This window comes from Alligator sinensis, unplaced genomic scaffold, assembly GCF_000455745.1.
Source record: "Alligator sinensis unplaced genomic scaffold, ASM45574v1 scaffold178_1, whole genome shotgun sequence".
Lineage (NCBI taxonomy): Eukaryota > Metazoa > Chordata > Crocodylia > Alligatoridae > Alligator > Alligator sinensis.
In genome coordinates, this window is record NW_005842031.1 from 2,705,438 (window position 1) to 2,719,614 (window position 14,177).

At 40.7% G+C, this 14,177-nt stretch overlaps 1 long non-coding RNA gene across 2 annotated transcripts; it reads right to left on the reverse strand.

Annotated features, from left to right (window-relative positions):
• Window positions 1–2,163: 2,163 nt before the first annotated feature.
• On the reverse strand, window positions 2,164–12,760 carry LOC102383284. Of its 2 annotated transcripts, none has more exons than XR_323681.3 (3): window positions 12,691–12,760; window positions 5,090–5,160; window positions 2,164–3,923 (listed from the first exon to the last, which is right to left on the reverse strand). It is a non-coding gene; the product is annotated as an uncharacterized LOC102383284 (long non-coding RNA). The 2 variants fall into 2 exon arrangements; XR_001357927.2 differs by lacking the exon at window positions 2,164–3,923 and adding an exon at window positions 3,937–4,641.
• Window positions 12,761–14,177: the final 1,417 nt, after the last annotated feature.

Consider the following 14,177-nt stretch of genomic DNA (forward strand, 5'->3'; position numbering starts at 1 on the left):
AGGCAGGCGGGCTCGGAGCGGAGCTGAGTGAGTGCCCAGAGCTGCCCGGGTCCGTGCCAGCCCCCGGCCCGGGTCAGAGGCAGAGCCAAGCTCTCTCCCACTCACCCCGCATTGGAGGAGGCGGGGGTGGTGATCAAACCGAAAGGGGCTTGACTTTGCTGCGGGAACGGAGGGCATCAGTGCCTGGCCAGTCCCGGGCAAATCGCCTCCTTTCTTCCCAGCCAGTGCCCGACAGACAGATCGCCCGACCCTGGCCCCCCAAGTGCTGTCCCGCTTCCCCCTCCAGGCTGTGCCCTGCCCGCCCCAGCTCCCCCCTCCTCCACACTGCGGACGGGAAAGTCAGTGCTAATCCAGGTCAACGTCTCCCACCCTTGGGAGGGCTGTAACATAGATGATTGGGGGGGGGAGACCCAAACAACAACAAACAAAAAGCCCCCTCCCCAACACACACAATCATAATAAAGTCCAGTTCCTTTCCACCCGCTCCCAACTTTAGCCCTGGCTGCTGCCCGGGGGGTTTTAATCTTGCAAAGAGAAAGGGGGGCTCCCTGCGCAAAATTACGCCTTCTTCTCTCATTTGTTAGCTGATTCCATCAAAAAGTTCGCTATTTATAGGCTACACACAGGGAGCCGGAGGAATGCAAACCCTCCCGTGCTTGTTCCCTTTGCAAAGTGACCGGTCCTGCAGCATCTGATCGGTGGGTGCGTGCGTGTGTGTGTGTGTGTGTGTGCGTGTGTGTGTGTGTGCTAGCCAGAGAGCCAGCTACAAGCAAAGAGGGGGAGAAGATCTCCAGCCGAGAGACTTCTTAATTGCTCCGAGCTGCTCTGCCATCCAGCCATGTGAGTACCCAGCCATGATCACCTTTTGCACAGATGGTCACTGAAATCAGGCACAGACACTTTTTACCTTTTTTTTAATCCTTCCCTCCCTTTCTCTTCCTTTATCTCCCCGCTTCCTCTCCACCTCTTCCCTAGGATTTTTTTTCTTTCTTTCTTTTTAGTTGTAGTTTGCGCGGTTTCTCCCTCCTGAAGAGGAAGAATGAACCATAGGCAAATGTCAAGGGGGAAATGTGCTGGAGAAAAAGGAAAGAAGGAGTGGTGAAGGAGGGAGGAGGAGGAGGGTTTTGCTAAGCGATTGCCTTTTCCCCTGAGTCCGAGCCGGCTGGGAATTAGCAACAGAAAGATAAGGCAGGTTATATCCCCCTCCTCCCAGCTCTGCTTTTCGACCCCTAGACAATGATACAAGTCTGGAGAGGAGGATCGATGTATAGGAATTTGGAAAAGGCTTGATGATAACCGCGTGTCTAAAGAAGTGGCTGTCAGACAGCTTGTGCAGACCGACAGGTAGGGATGCAGCTTGCCCAGGAGCCCGGGCTCCGGGAGCACAGCTGGGAAGAAGGAGGCAGATCGCACAGCGTGCTCTCCAGGCTCCGCGCCGCCTCAGCCCGCTCAGTGGCAGGGGGGGGGGGATGGCCGGCCCCTGCCTGCATGCTTTCCAAGGCATCCTCCAACCTCAGTGTGACCCCAGAAGTGAAGTCAAGCCCCACACGGTGCATTTAAGAAATTGCCCAGTTGACTCAGGGAAGGGGAAAATGCGATGTGAGACAGGGAATGTGGCTCTTGGGAACATGGCTGGAGAAGTCTGAGGGATGCAAAGCCCACTAGGGACCCGGCGTGGGGGGTGAAAAGTGGGGATTTGCTTCCAGCAGGGAAAGGCACTTTTCTCCAACAATACTTGAGCTCTGATCGTGCACTCCCGGGGCAGGGTAGCATTACACGAGCAGAGTCAGGGTTATCCAGGGCATGAGGCAGTGCGCCCGGGATGTAACCTCTATAGCCATTTAAACACAAAGAAGAGGGAGAGCAGGAGTTTCACTTGGAAATCCAGAGAGCACGGTGAGTGTGTGCATTTGTTCCTTTACTTTGCCACCCAAGTTCAGGAGAAGCCAAGGCTTGTCTTTGTGTTTGGGTCTTGTATTTGCTTGAGCAGACTTGAAGCACAGATGGTTTAAGGACGAGCGCACACAAAAGAGCAGGGAAACTTGCTTCTAACTTTGCTGCTTCCTTGCGCGGGGGGGGGGGGTGCCTTGGATCTAGTGCCATTTATAGGTGGCAGTAAAGCTTCTTTTTCAACCAGCGGCCCTGGAAAGGCAGCATCAGGGAAAAAAAAAACAAGACAAAACTGGATGCCTTACTGCTTCAAAGTGTTAGACAGAGCCAGTCTGTACCTTACAAAGTCACAGCTCCTCTTGGTTGGGGGGAGATGTAAAAAAAGGAGAGGATGCTCCGTGTGTTCCCTGACCCCCCTACTTCAGACTCATTCGGTTCACACTCCCAGGCTACATGCAAGACTCCCCCACCTCCTCGCCTTTCAGAAATGCACACAATACAGGGCGCAACCTGCGGGGCTGAAAGTGGGCCACGGCCCCACGGTACGTATCTGAGCACACACATCAGAAGAAAGAAACCCGGTTAAAACAAACAAACAAACAAACAAAAAGAGATAAGTTCACATCAAAGGGCGAGCTGTATTTTATTTATTTATTTAGACAGAGGCGCCCAGCGGGACAAGCTGGGAGCAAATCGTTGCGAGTTACAGCTGGGAGCTGCACTTCTGTCTGCACCCTTGGTGCCTGTCGGCGTCCCCCACACCCATTGCCGAGGCAGCAGGCAGCGGTGGCTCTTTTGATTGTGCATCCTTTAACCCTCTTTTAATTAGGATCGCTAAAGTAGGACACGTCGGTGGAAGATGTTTTCAGCATCCACCTACCTGTCTGCCACCCGCAGAATTATCTGTTAACCTTTTGCCCCTGGCAAAAAACCGCCCCCCCCCACATCATGTTTTGCCGGCTTGTCATCTGCCCAAATGACAGTCTATCTGCGGAAAGGGTTTTTCCATTAAAAAAACCCAAACCCTTAAAGCAGCAACTAGACGACTAGCTTCAAAGGGCTTTGCTTGTTTGGGGACGGATTAGGAGGCGCTCCCAGCTCTCAGCATTTTGCAAGACTCCAAACTTGGGAGTGACCCCTTCTCTCCTTTGTGTTTGAATGTATTTGATGACTCCCAGGAGATCCGCTTCTCAGGCTTTGCCCACGTAGTGACGAGGTGAGGAACAAGTGCTGCTTAGCTAAGGACACTTGGAGTTGTAGCCCTTGGCAGTTCAACCTAGGACGCGTCTGCTTTGTGCAGCTCGGGTGGTCACCGTTGAACTGATCCTGACCCCTCCCCCACTTTGCTCTGATTTTTCTAACGATGACCAAGGTTGATCACTCAGATTACCGCTGACGAAAGAAAGGATCTTGCCAAACAAGCGAGGCGTTCGGAGTTTTTTTCGCTTCCAAGTTACGAACCGCTTTAAAAAGTTGCCATCCTTTTGACGGTCTCATCACCTTGAATGTTTCAGCCACCCCTCGGCCATCTCGGGTTCACCTCCAGCCTCGGGGTCTGTCCCAAACTCACCCTTGTATCCCACGTGGGATTATATTCGCTGTCCTTAGTAAATCAACTAAAATAATAAATAATACCCCCCATAATCCCTTCTGGTTATTATTAGTGTGTGGACGAGAGAGGAGTTTAAATGTAACGCTTACATTTGGATATATGTGCTCGCCAAGGAGGGTAGCAATCCCCCTTTCCTTCTTTAAAAGACAAGGACAGGAGGCATTTATTTTCTACGGTCCAACGGTGATTTAATTAAGCTATTATCCCGCCCATTCAAACCTGTTCAAAGTGGTTTTCCCTCATTCCCTATATTGCATTAAAAATACAAACAGGTCTCTAAATGACTTTGAAAATAGTTCAGATTGTTGTTTCCATTCCTTTCATCCTTACTTTGTGGCGGCTGCCCCGGACTCTCGATTCAGTTCTTAGTACGACGAGACCCATTTGAGCATAAGTTATAGCCTGGCATTTGCTTGGCCATCTGAAATGATAGAAATCGCACTAATATGTAGCAAAGAGAGGTAGGAGAGGCGGGACCCATCACCAGGGAGTCCGCATTGCAAAGCTAAAAGGATATTCCTAAACTAACGAGATCGCTTTCGAGAACAGGATGCCACTAGAAAAAGGTAACTACTGCCGAGCGCAGTTCAGAAAGTTTCAAACTATCCATGAGAGACAAAGCAAGTGTTCAGGGGAATCAAAGAAGAAAAGATCAGCGACTGACTACACAGTCTTGCTCGTGATGTCTTAAAAAATACACCTCCGTTGCCCAGTTATTTTACTACTCTGGAAAGGAGAGGGATTGAGACCCTAGCCTTGAAGCACAAGACGTGTGTTGATAGTTGAGCAGTAGAAGAAGACTACAGACTTCAAGGATGGGAAGGGACCATCCCCAGTGATCTCCCCTCTTCCCCCAAATGTGTATCCTCTCTGTGCAAAGCGTATGTAGTGAATCCAGCACTTGGGATTGTGGGGTTGTGGGGTCCCACACACACGCACACTTTTCTTAAGCAGCGGGGGAAGCGATCAGAAAGGACCATGCAGGTTTAGGGAGGAGGCGCGCAGCTCGTTACTGAAGAACAAAAGAGCCGGGTGCAGACGTCACAATGGCCAGTGTCTCAACGTTCGGAGCCCGCAGCCACAGCCCCGGGACTCCTAGATCTCCTGCGGGGTCACTTTCTGAGTCGCCTCGCCGAGAGCTGGAGGGAAAGCGACTCCTAAGTAAATCCAAATTTACCAGCCCTGTGAAGCACTGGTATTTTAGACTGGCCAGGCTGGATCGGACGTGTTGCCTGCAGGCTGGAGTTGATGCCGCATTTACAAGCCAGGCAAAACCACACTTCAGTCACAGAACCGGTTCTGAAAGGAGCCTGCCTCCCCCACCTTTTTTTTTTTTTTTTTTGGGGGGGGGGGGGGGCAGCAGGGGAAACCTGGGAACCAAGATAGCCTCTTGTAGGACAGCTGAAAGGAAGAGTTCCCTTGCTCTGAATTACTGAACTTCACACACACTGTCCTGGGCATTAGGAGTGGCATATAACTCTTGCAAAGAATCAGCACGTCACATTGGAAATAGGATTGGGCCACAGTTGTCAAGAAAGAAAGAGAAATTAGGGTTCAGTTTGGGCCCCAGAATTCCCTTTTACCTACCTTTTCTCTTCAGCTGAACTAGTCTTGCTGCTGCTCCAAAGGGGAACATGCCCAACATACAGACAGAGCATCTATTTTCAGTGTTGGGAAGAAAAGACAGGTCACACTGATGAAGAATTTCTAAATGGAACAGTTTGCAGGGTGAACATATTTAGAGTTTGACTATTTGGGTTGTACAGAATAAAAATCCCTTTGGCCTAATCAATTTCTTATCAATGCCTCTTTTTGTGACAGATTGAAAATTATCAAAGTGAAGCTGAACAGCTAAAAAAAAAGCCATAACATTGCTTATGTGAGATACAGTCCTATTAATAGGATACAGTCCTATTGGTATTGAGAATGGTAATGTAACAAACACCTCTGGATAGTGGGAAAAACATTCGGTTAGGACAATATACTATATTCATACATTTTCTTTTAAAAATAAACTAAACACAGCACATTTTGTCACTGAAGAACACCTTTCGACCACAGATCTAAAAACACTTCACAATCATCATTACTATCACAATACAAATATCAGACAGATAAATGCTATTCATTTTATTTGAGAGCTGTGGAAACTGAGGCACAGGGAAACTATGTTCAACATTTAAGACAGTCTGATGGGAGAAGTGAAAATAGAATTTTTGAGTCTTAAATCACAGTTCTTTGCTCTACCCACTGGATTATGCTTCCTCCTTTATAATAAATGATATCATACAAGGGCATATGCATTTTTAGATTCTGCTGAAAAAACACGAGCTAAGCTCATGTAGTTAACATAAATAAAATGCCTATGCGGATGTATATGGACATTATACTTATTTATTTTTGCATTTGTATATCTGGGAGTTTATATATATCTCTTACTCAAACACTGTAATAAATATTTTCAGAGGATTAATGTATCGCAAATCACACAAAATGGCTTTTATAACAGTGAGCTAAACTTTCTGAACTTAACAAAGGAGAGTTGGCATGGAATTAAATTTGTGCTATTTTATCTAGGATGAGAGAAGATTGAAAGACACTACATCCAATATTCACCTGTTTTTCAGTAATTTTTTCCCTTTGTGCACATCTGTTAGTATGTCTGTAACATGTAGAAAACTATGGGACAGTATTTTAAATATTTTCAGAAGTAGACTTTGAATTTGGCTGAGTTCGGCCTGACCTTTTTTTCTTTTTAACATTCAGTGCAGGCATCTCCAAATGAAGTCAGAGGGAGCTATGGGTGCTCAAAATTCCAAAATATGTGGTTTACATTTCTGTTCCATGTTAGATATTAAGAATGTAAGGCTGTTCTTGAAAGTTTTGGCCTGTATTACCGAGGAGCTTTGATTCCTAACTGATTATTATAACAGGATCAGACCCTAGGAGAAGTTCAGAGAAAGATGTATGTATCAGATTAGATGCTTTGATTACATTTCACTGTTTCTAATTCAGTATCTCAATGAATACAAGTAATTTTACTAATGTCTTTCTTAAAACTAACCAAGGATCAGATTATTGTTATTTTGTATATTAGTGATAGTACCTCGGAGATAATAATGGGTTGTGATACAGGGTAAAAATACATTCAATATAATTTACAGTGGGGAGTCTTTCTTACACAACTAATCAGTAATGGCTAATACAGCAGAGTGGGTGAAAGTCTGCATTTGGAAATATAAAATACCTTTACAGAAGTTGATGGTGTATCTCTCATTTTGCTAAAAACTGAAATAGAGCCAGGTTTCCAAGGAAAACAATATGCAGCTAATTGAAACAAAGGGATTAATCACGAGAATCATACCTGCATGCTGATGACCTGGCAGGTGCTGTATTGAATCAATAGGAATGGTATCTGTGAAGGGGAAGTGATTTGGGGCCAGGCAATGCTTCTGTGATATTGGTTCAACGGAGAGTTTCCGTAATTTCATTTTTGATGCAAACAGGTACAATTCTGGTAACAGCAATCGAGTTGCACCTGGTTGCACATTGGTTAATCAATCTCTTTTTTTGTCTACTGGCTTTTATTGAACTATATATGTTTTCTCCCCATAGGTGAGAAAGTCATATAGACTCTGCTCTTTCTTTCTAACCTTTGATACTAACATTTTTGTACTGTTTTTAAAGAGAGGAATTGCTCATGGACAGTTGTTTCCTTAATTCATGAAGCTCCTGGAGTTTTCTGAAAAGGTGTCAATTCCCCCGACTGAACTGGCTTTTGATTGAGAGTCTTCATCACTCTCATCTACCAGAAACATGCAAAATAAAAACAAGACCCCCATTCCTTACCGCAGCTTCATTTTCATTTCATTTGTACTGTTTACACATCTGAGTAAAACCACTGAGTTCAGCTGAGTCTACTCCTGGGTTTACACCTGGAACAACTCAGAGCAGTGGTGGGCCATGAGTCTGACATAAACCAGCAACAATCCAGAAATGTAAAGAGAGAGGCAGGCATTTCCTATAACTGTTTTGTAATGTGCATGTGTGGGCACAGGTATGAATAAACACATTGGTTCATTTATACAAGTCTTAAATGGGGGAATCAAAGCCCACAAGAAAGATGGTATTATAACATATTTAGCAAATGATATTATGCTAAGATCAGAAAAACTTGCCCAGTTAAGGGTACTGTTCTTGACATATCTGCAATGCAATCAGATCTCACACACAAAGAAGGGAAAGCATATAACAGTGAGACCTATTTAGAGAATAGACGTTTAACAATGTAAGAGTCTCTCTCCTTTCATTAGTTTACATCAGATTCTTAACATTATTAAATTATTTTCTATTACTTTTTTCCTAGCATTTAGTCAGCACAGGTAAGAGGGCTTCTTCAAGATATTACAATTTTTCTATAAGCATACAAGCATTACAAAGGGCCACACTATGCCTCAGTATATGTAGCTTTGGAAAAGTTTCATAGTGTATAGTATTAAAATGTACTCATTAAGCACATTCTGCAATTGTCACTTTATGCAGAAAAATATTTGCCACAATAGCAAATGCTGATATATTTAGATATAAACTATTTGGAATGTGTTGTTTTCTAAAGTAATAACAACATCATACTAAGAAGTGATGAGTTTCCAAATAGTATATTTCAAAATACTTTTCTTTTCCCCAGAGTACAAACATCATTATTATTTGTATTTTGTTAGTGACTACAGGCCATAGTACATCTGGCATTATACAAATAAACAAGCTACCTCCCCCCACCTAAAACAATTCACATCCTCTCTCTCAGAGAGCTTGTAATAGCATTTAGTAAACTATTGCCTAGCTGAATTTGTGCAGTTGTGCACCAGTAATGTAAAAGTGGCTGTTGTATTCACATAATGAAAGCTGAATACAAAAGATACCAAATCAGTATAAACACACCCTGTATAAATTAACTGAGTTCAGGGTTAACTGTAGCTTCCATCACAGTCGATGCCCAAACACCTATGTATTTTTTAATGAGCCCATTCACATTACTATTTGCTAGCACCCAGAGACCCCCCCTTACATTTGGCCCCATTATTGCTAAGCATCAGACAAAAACATAAAAAGATAATCTCCATCTTAAAAAGTTCTTGGTTTTATGCCTTAATTTCTCATATGCTTTTATCTAGTATTGTGGTACTTATGTTATCTACTACCTAGTTTCTAAATATATTAATTTTCTTGCTGGGACTTTAGTAATATAACTGGCTTTAGTGTTTGGATATTTTCTGACTTCACACAAATGCTGGCTAGTGATGATCTTACTTATATTGAATGCAAATCATTAGATTAGTACATGTTTTGGGAAACTGCCAGAAAATGTCACTAAGTTTAACACCTGTCAGCAATGGCTGCTACAATGGATGGTATCTAGATACATTCTTTTCAATATACTTAAAAGTTATGCATATTCTAAAACCCATAAAAAAACCCATAAGGAAGAAAAACTCTCAATAACATGGAAACTAATGTCTCAATGAAGTCATTCCATGAATATGTATGTACTTATGAGTCAAAACTTTTAAATAGATTATTTCATACTACTTATGTTTTTGTTTCATTAAATAGTTTTGTATTCAACAGAAGAAAATGAGACTTTTTAAGTGCTTAGCTTCTAAGGAAAACATAGATCCTAAAATATAGATAAGGAATGAAAGTTTTATGGAGGAAGTATGATCCTTTATGTCAAAAGACTTGGTTTCTACTTTTGCCTGGACCAGTGAGCTTGTATGTGACCTTGGTTAATTTCCTTAAACTTTCACTTTGCCTCATTTTGTCAACCTGTAAAATGGGGTGAATAGTGTTTATTTTTGAGTGGTATGGTAGAGTATAAAGCATCTGTGTGGTACTTAAGCACCTCAGAACAAAGTGCTATATATAAATATAAAGTGTTTAAAGTATTGTTACAAAGATTAAACCTTTACTTAACCAAATGCACTGCATTCTATCCAGTAATAGTTTGCATTTATACAGAGAGTCCGAAGTGCTGTACAACTTATACCCAGACATATACTACCAATAAAATCCAGCCACTTCTGAAGTGGAAGGGGACAAACAATTGATAGTAATATGCAGAGAAAAAATGTACTGTTTACACATCTGAGTAAAACCACTGAGTTCAGCTGAGTCTACTCCTGGGTTTACACCTGGAACAACTCAGAGCAGTGGTGGGCCATGAGTCTGACATAAACCAGCAACAATCCAGAAATGTAAAGAGAGAGGCAGGCATTTCCTATAACTGTTTTGTAATGTGCATGTGTGGGCACAGGTATGAATAAACACATTGGTTCATTTATACAAGTCTTAAATGGGGGAATCAAAGCCCACAAGAAAGATGGTATTATAACATATTTAGCAAATGATATTATGCTAAGATCAGAAAAACTTGCCCAGTTAAGGGTACTGTTCTTGACATATCTGCAATGCAATCAGATCTCACACACAAAGAAGGGAAAGCATATAACAGTGAGACCTATTTAGAGAATAGACGTTTAACAATGTAAGAGTCTCTCTCCTTTCATTAGTTTACATCAGATTCTTAACATTATTAAATTATTTTCTATTACTTTTTTCCTAGCATTTAGTCAGCACAGGTAAGAGGGCTTCTTCAAGATATTACAATTTTTCTATAAGCATACAAGCATTACAAAGGGCCACACTATGCCTCAGTATATGTAGCTTTGGAAAAGTTTCATAGTGTATAGTATTAAAATGTACTCATTAAGCACATTCTGCAATTGTCACTTTATGCAGAAAAATATTTGCCACAATAGCAAATGCTGATATATTTAGATATAAACTATTTGGAATGTGTTGTTTTCTAAAGTAATAACAACATCATACTAAGAAGTGATGAGTTTCCAAATAGTATATTTCAAAATACTTTTCTTTTCCCCAGAGTACAAACATCATTATTATTTGTATTTTGTTAGTGACTACAGGCCATAGTACATCTGGCATTATACAAATAAACAAGCTACCTCCCCCCACCTAAAACAATTCACATCCTCTCTCTCAGAGAGCTTGTAATAGCATTTAGTAAACTATTGCCTAGCTGAATTTGTGCAGTTGTGCACCAGTAATGTAAAAGTGGCTGTTGTATTCACATAATGAAAGCTGAATACAAAAGATACCAAATCAGTATAAACACACCCTGTATAAATTAACTGAGTTCAGGGTTAACTGTAGCTTCCATCACAGTCGATGCCCAAACACCTATGTATTTTTTAATGAGCCCATTCACATTACTATTTGCTAGCACCCAGAGACCCCCCCTTACATTTGGCCCCATTATTGCTAAGCATCAGACAAAAACATAAAAAGATAATCTCCATCTTAAAAAGTTCTTGGTTTTATGCCTTAATTTCTCATATGCTTTTATCTAGTATTGTGGTACTTATGTTATCTACTACCTAGTTTCTAAATATATTAATTTTCTTGCTGGGACTTTAGTAATATAACTGGCTTTAGTGTTTGGATATTTTCTGACTTCACACAAATGCTGGCTAGTGATGATCTTACTTATATTGAATGCAAATCATTAGATTAGTACATGTTTTGGGAAACTGCCAGAAAATGTCACTAAGTTTAACACCTGTCAGCAATGGCTGCTACAATGGATGGTATCTAGATACATTCTTTTCAATATACTTAAAAGTTATGCATATTCTAAAACCCATAAAAAAACCCATAAGGAAGAAAAACTCTCAATAACATGGAAACTAATGTCTCAATGAAGTCATTCCATGAATATGTATGTACTTATGAGTCAAAACTTTTAAATAGATTATTTCATACTACTTATGTTTTTGTTTCATTAAATAGTTTTGTATTCAACAGAAGAAAATGAGACTTTTTAAGTGCTTAGCTTCTAAGGAAAACATAGATCCTAAAATATAGATAAGGAATGAAAGTTTTATGGAGGAAGTATGATCCTTTATGTCAAAAGACTTGGTTTCTACTTTTGCCTGGACCAGTGAGCTTGTATGTGACCTTGGTTAATTTCCTTAAACTTTCACTTTGCCTCATTTTGTCAACCTGTAAAATGGGGTGAATAGTGTTTATTTTTGAGTGGTATGGTAGAGTATAAAGCATCTGTGTGGTACTTAAGCACCTCAGAACAAAGTGCTATATATAAATATAAAGTGTTTAAAGTATTGTTACAAAGATTAAACCTTTACTTAACCAAATGCACTGCATTCTATCCAGTAATAGTTTGCATTTATACAGAGAGTCCGAAGTGCTGTACAACTTATACCCAGACATATACTACCAATAAAATCCAGCCACTTCTGAAGTGGAAGGGGACAAACAATTGATAGTAATATGCAGAGAAAAAATTAGCTTAGGAGACAATGTAAATGAAAAAAAGTCTCATGCATAATAAACTGCATGGAGTTCAATTTCCTTCTTTTGGTAGAATGAAGAAATGAATCAACCTGCAGGATCCTACCCTCATGTAGTTTCCATTGATACTAGTGAAAACAATAGGCAGTGGACCTATGTAAGTGAGGGAGACCATAGTCTGCAGGTGATTGTTTTATTTTCATCTGAGGTCACATGTCTGTTATCTAGCAGAAAGGTCTTCATTAGGGTACTGAAATGAAAGTATATTAAAACCACGCACATGCCTTCAGCTTTTGAAGGAAGGAATTAATGTATTTGTATTAGGGACTATGATTAGACCATTATGAATGTAGTTTAGGTTACTAGATGATGCCCACACCAGGTGATAGCCTTAGATTCTCATGGTGAGGTCACATTTGATCTATATTCTCAATGTCACACTTTATTATTCAACAATTTATGTGACTTTAATAAAAACTTGTTTTTATATGTTAAACTACTTTAAATACATTATATACCACAAATACATCAACCCCAAGAGCGGTGATAATACCTAGCATTCACATAGTGATTTGGTCTGCTGATCTCTAACAAAGGTAAGAATCATTATATGGGAAACTGAGGCACAAAGAGCTAAATGAGTTTCCAGGCTCAAAAGGTAAGTGACAGAGCAGAGTAGCAGGCACTAAAAACACATGAGAATTCTGTTAAAATCTCAAAGCATGTACATTTTCCAATAACATCACAAATTGTTGCATTTTCCCCACATACCACATGTCCTCAAATAAGACACGCACCTTATTTTGGAAAGGCAGAACGAAGAAAAAGATTTTTCTAGAGTCAAGACTAAGTGCAAGTCTTATGGAGCAGGAACAGAGTCGTTTCAGCATCACTCACTCTCTACTTACAGCTTAAGCTTTAAACCTGTCACAGCTGATGCTAAATTGGCAGCAGCTTTTGGTTGTAATGGGATGTAATGGAAGCAGAATCTTCCTCTTAGCATCTTAGCTTTTTATGATGTACTAAATTAATACTTCAGAGAATAAAAAAAAAGTCCCATCAGCAAAGACTTAAGTACATGGCTACAGTTTCATAACAACTAGATACTGTATTTTCTTTCATACCACACTTCCACAAATAAAACATGCACCTTGTTTTTGGAAGGCAGACTATAGAAAAAAAAAAGATTTTTTCCGGAGTCATAGCCAACTGTGTGATACAAAGTAAATCCTCCTGGAAAAAGTGCATCCAAAAATGTGGCATTCCAAGAGGCAGTCTGAGTGAGGCAGCTGGAAATTTCTGGTGTGGCAAGACAATGACAGAGATAGGCAACAGGCCCTTGCAAAGACAGTAACAAGACTATTACTTCTTTACTGTAAATAGTTCTTTATATAAGTTCCGTAAATAATGAAGTGTTGTTTTTACACCACAAGCCTCATTGAGATTCTGCAGACTGTATCCAGGAGCTCACAGGCCCTGAACCAGTTCAAAGTGCTCAGGCTGTTAACACTGGACTTCACCCCTTCTGCTTTTAGGGCCACAGAGAAGCAGAAACCATCTTAGCTGCCATGAATCATGGTGTCTGCTTGCTTCAGGGCCACCCTGCTTCTATTTCAGCCAAGTAAAATAATCAAAATAAGATATGCAATTTGGGGTGGAGGGGAAGCTGACTGGCAAAAAAGCTGCATGTGATATGGTATGTGAGTAAATATATTAAGGTCAGGAAATATTACATTATTTAGTAGTTAATTTAAATAGTACAATTAATACTTAATTATTAGAGACAATATTATTAATCAAAAGACATGTAAAAAATAAATGGTGTTAGGCAAAATGTTAGTAGTCTATTATACACCAGGCAAACTAGTTAATGATTAGAGAGGTGATATTTGTAATGGAAATATGTATACAAATAATGGATTGTTAATTACAAAAAGGACTAAGGCCATAGAAGTATAGAAGTGCCTTGCTAAATCTCACTTGACTGCTTTGCAAAGTTGATGAGACTCACAGAAGGCCCTGTACAGCCCTCACCAGAGTCAATGGAAAGACTTCAATTAGCTTCTGTTGGACTTGAATCAGGTGGTAGAATCAATGGGTTCCATTTCTCAGCAAAGATTAGGAGCAAAGTGACCAACTGAGGTGTCTCATTAGTTAGACTGCTTTGATTTTACATGATAGGCTATATAGTGTACATGTCAGAGTATATCATAAGTAATTAAAGTTGCAGTTGTCAAACTAAATGAACACAACAGATACTGGCTATGCTTGTGATTTCCCTTGT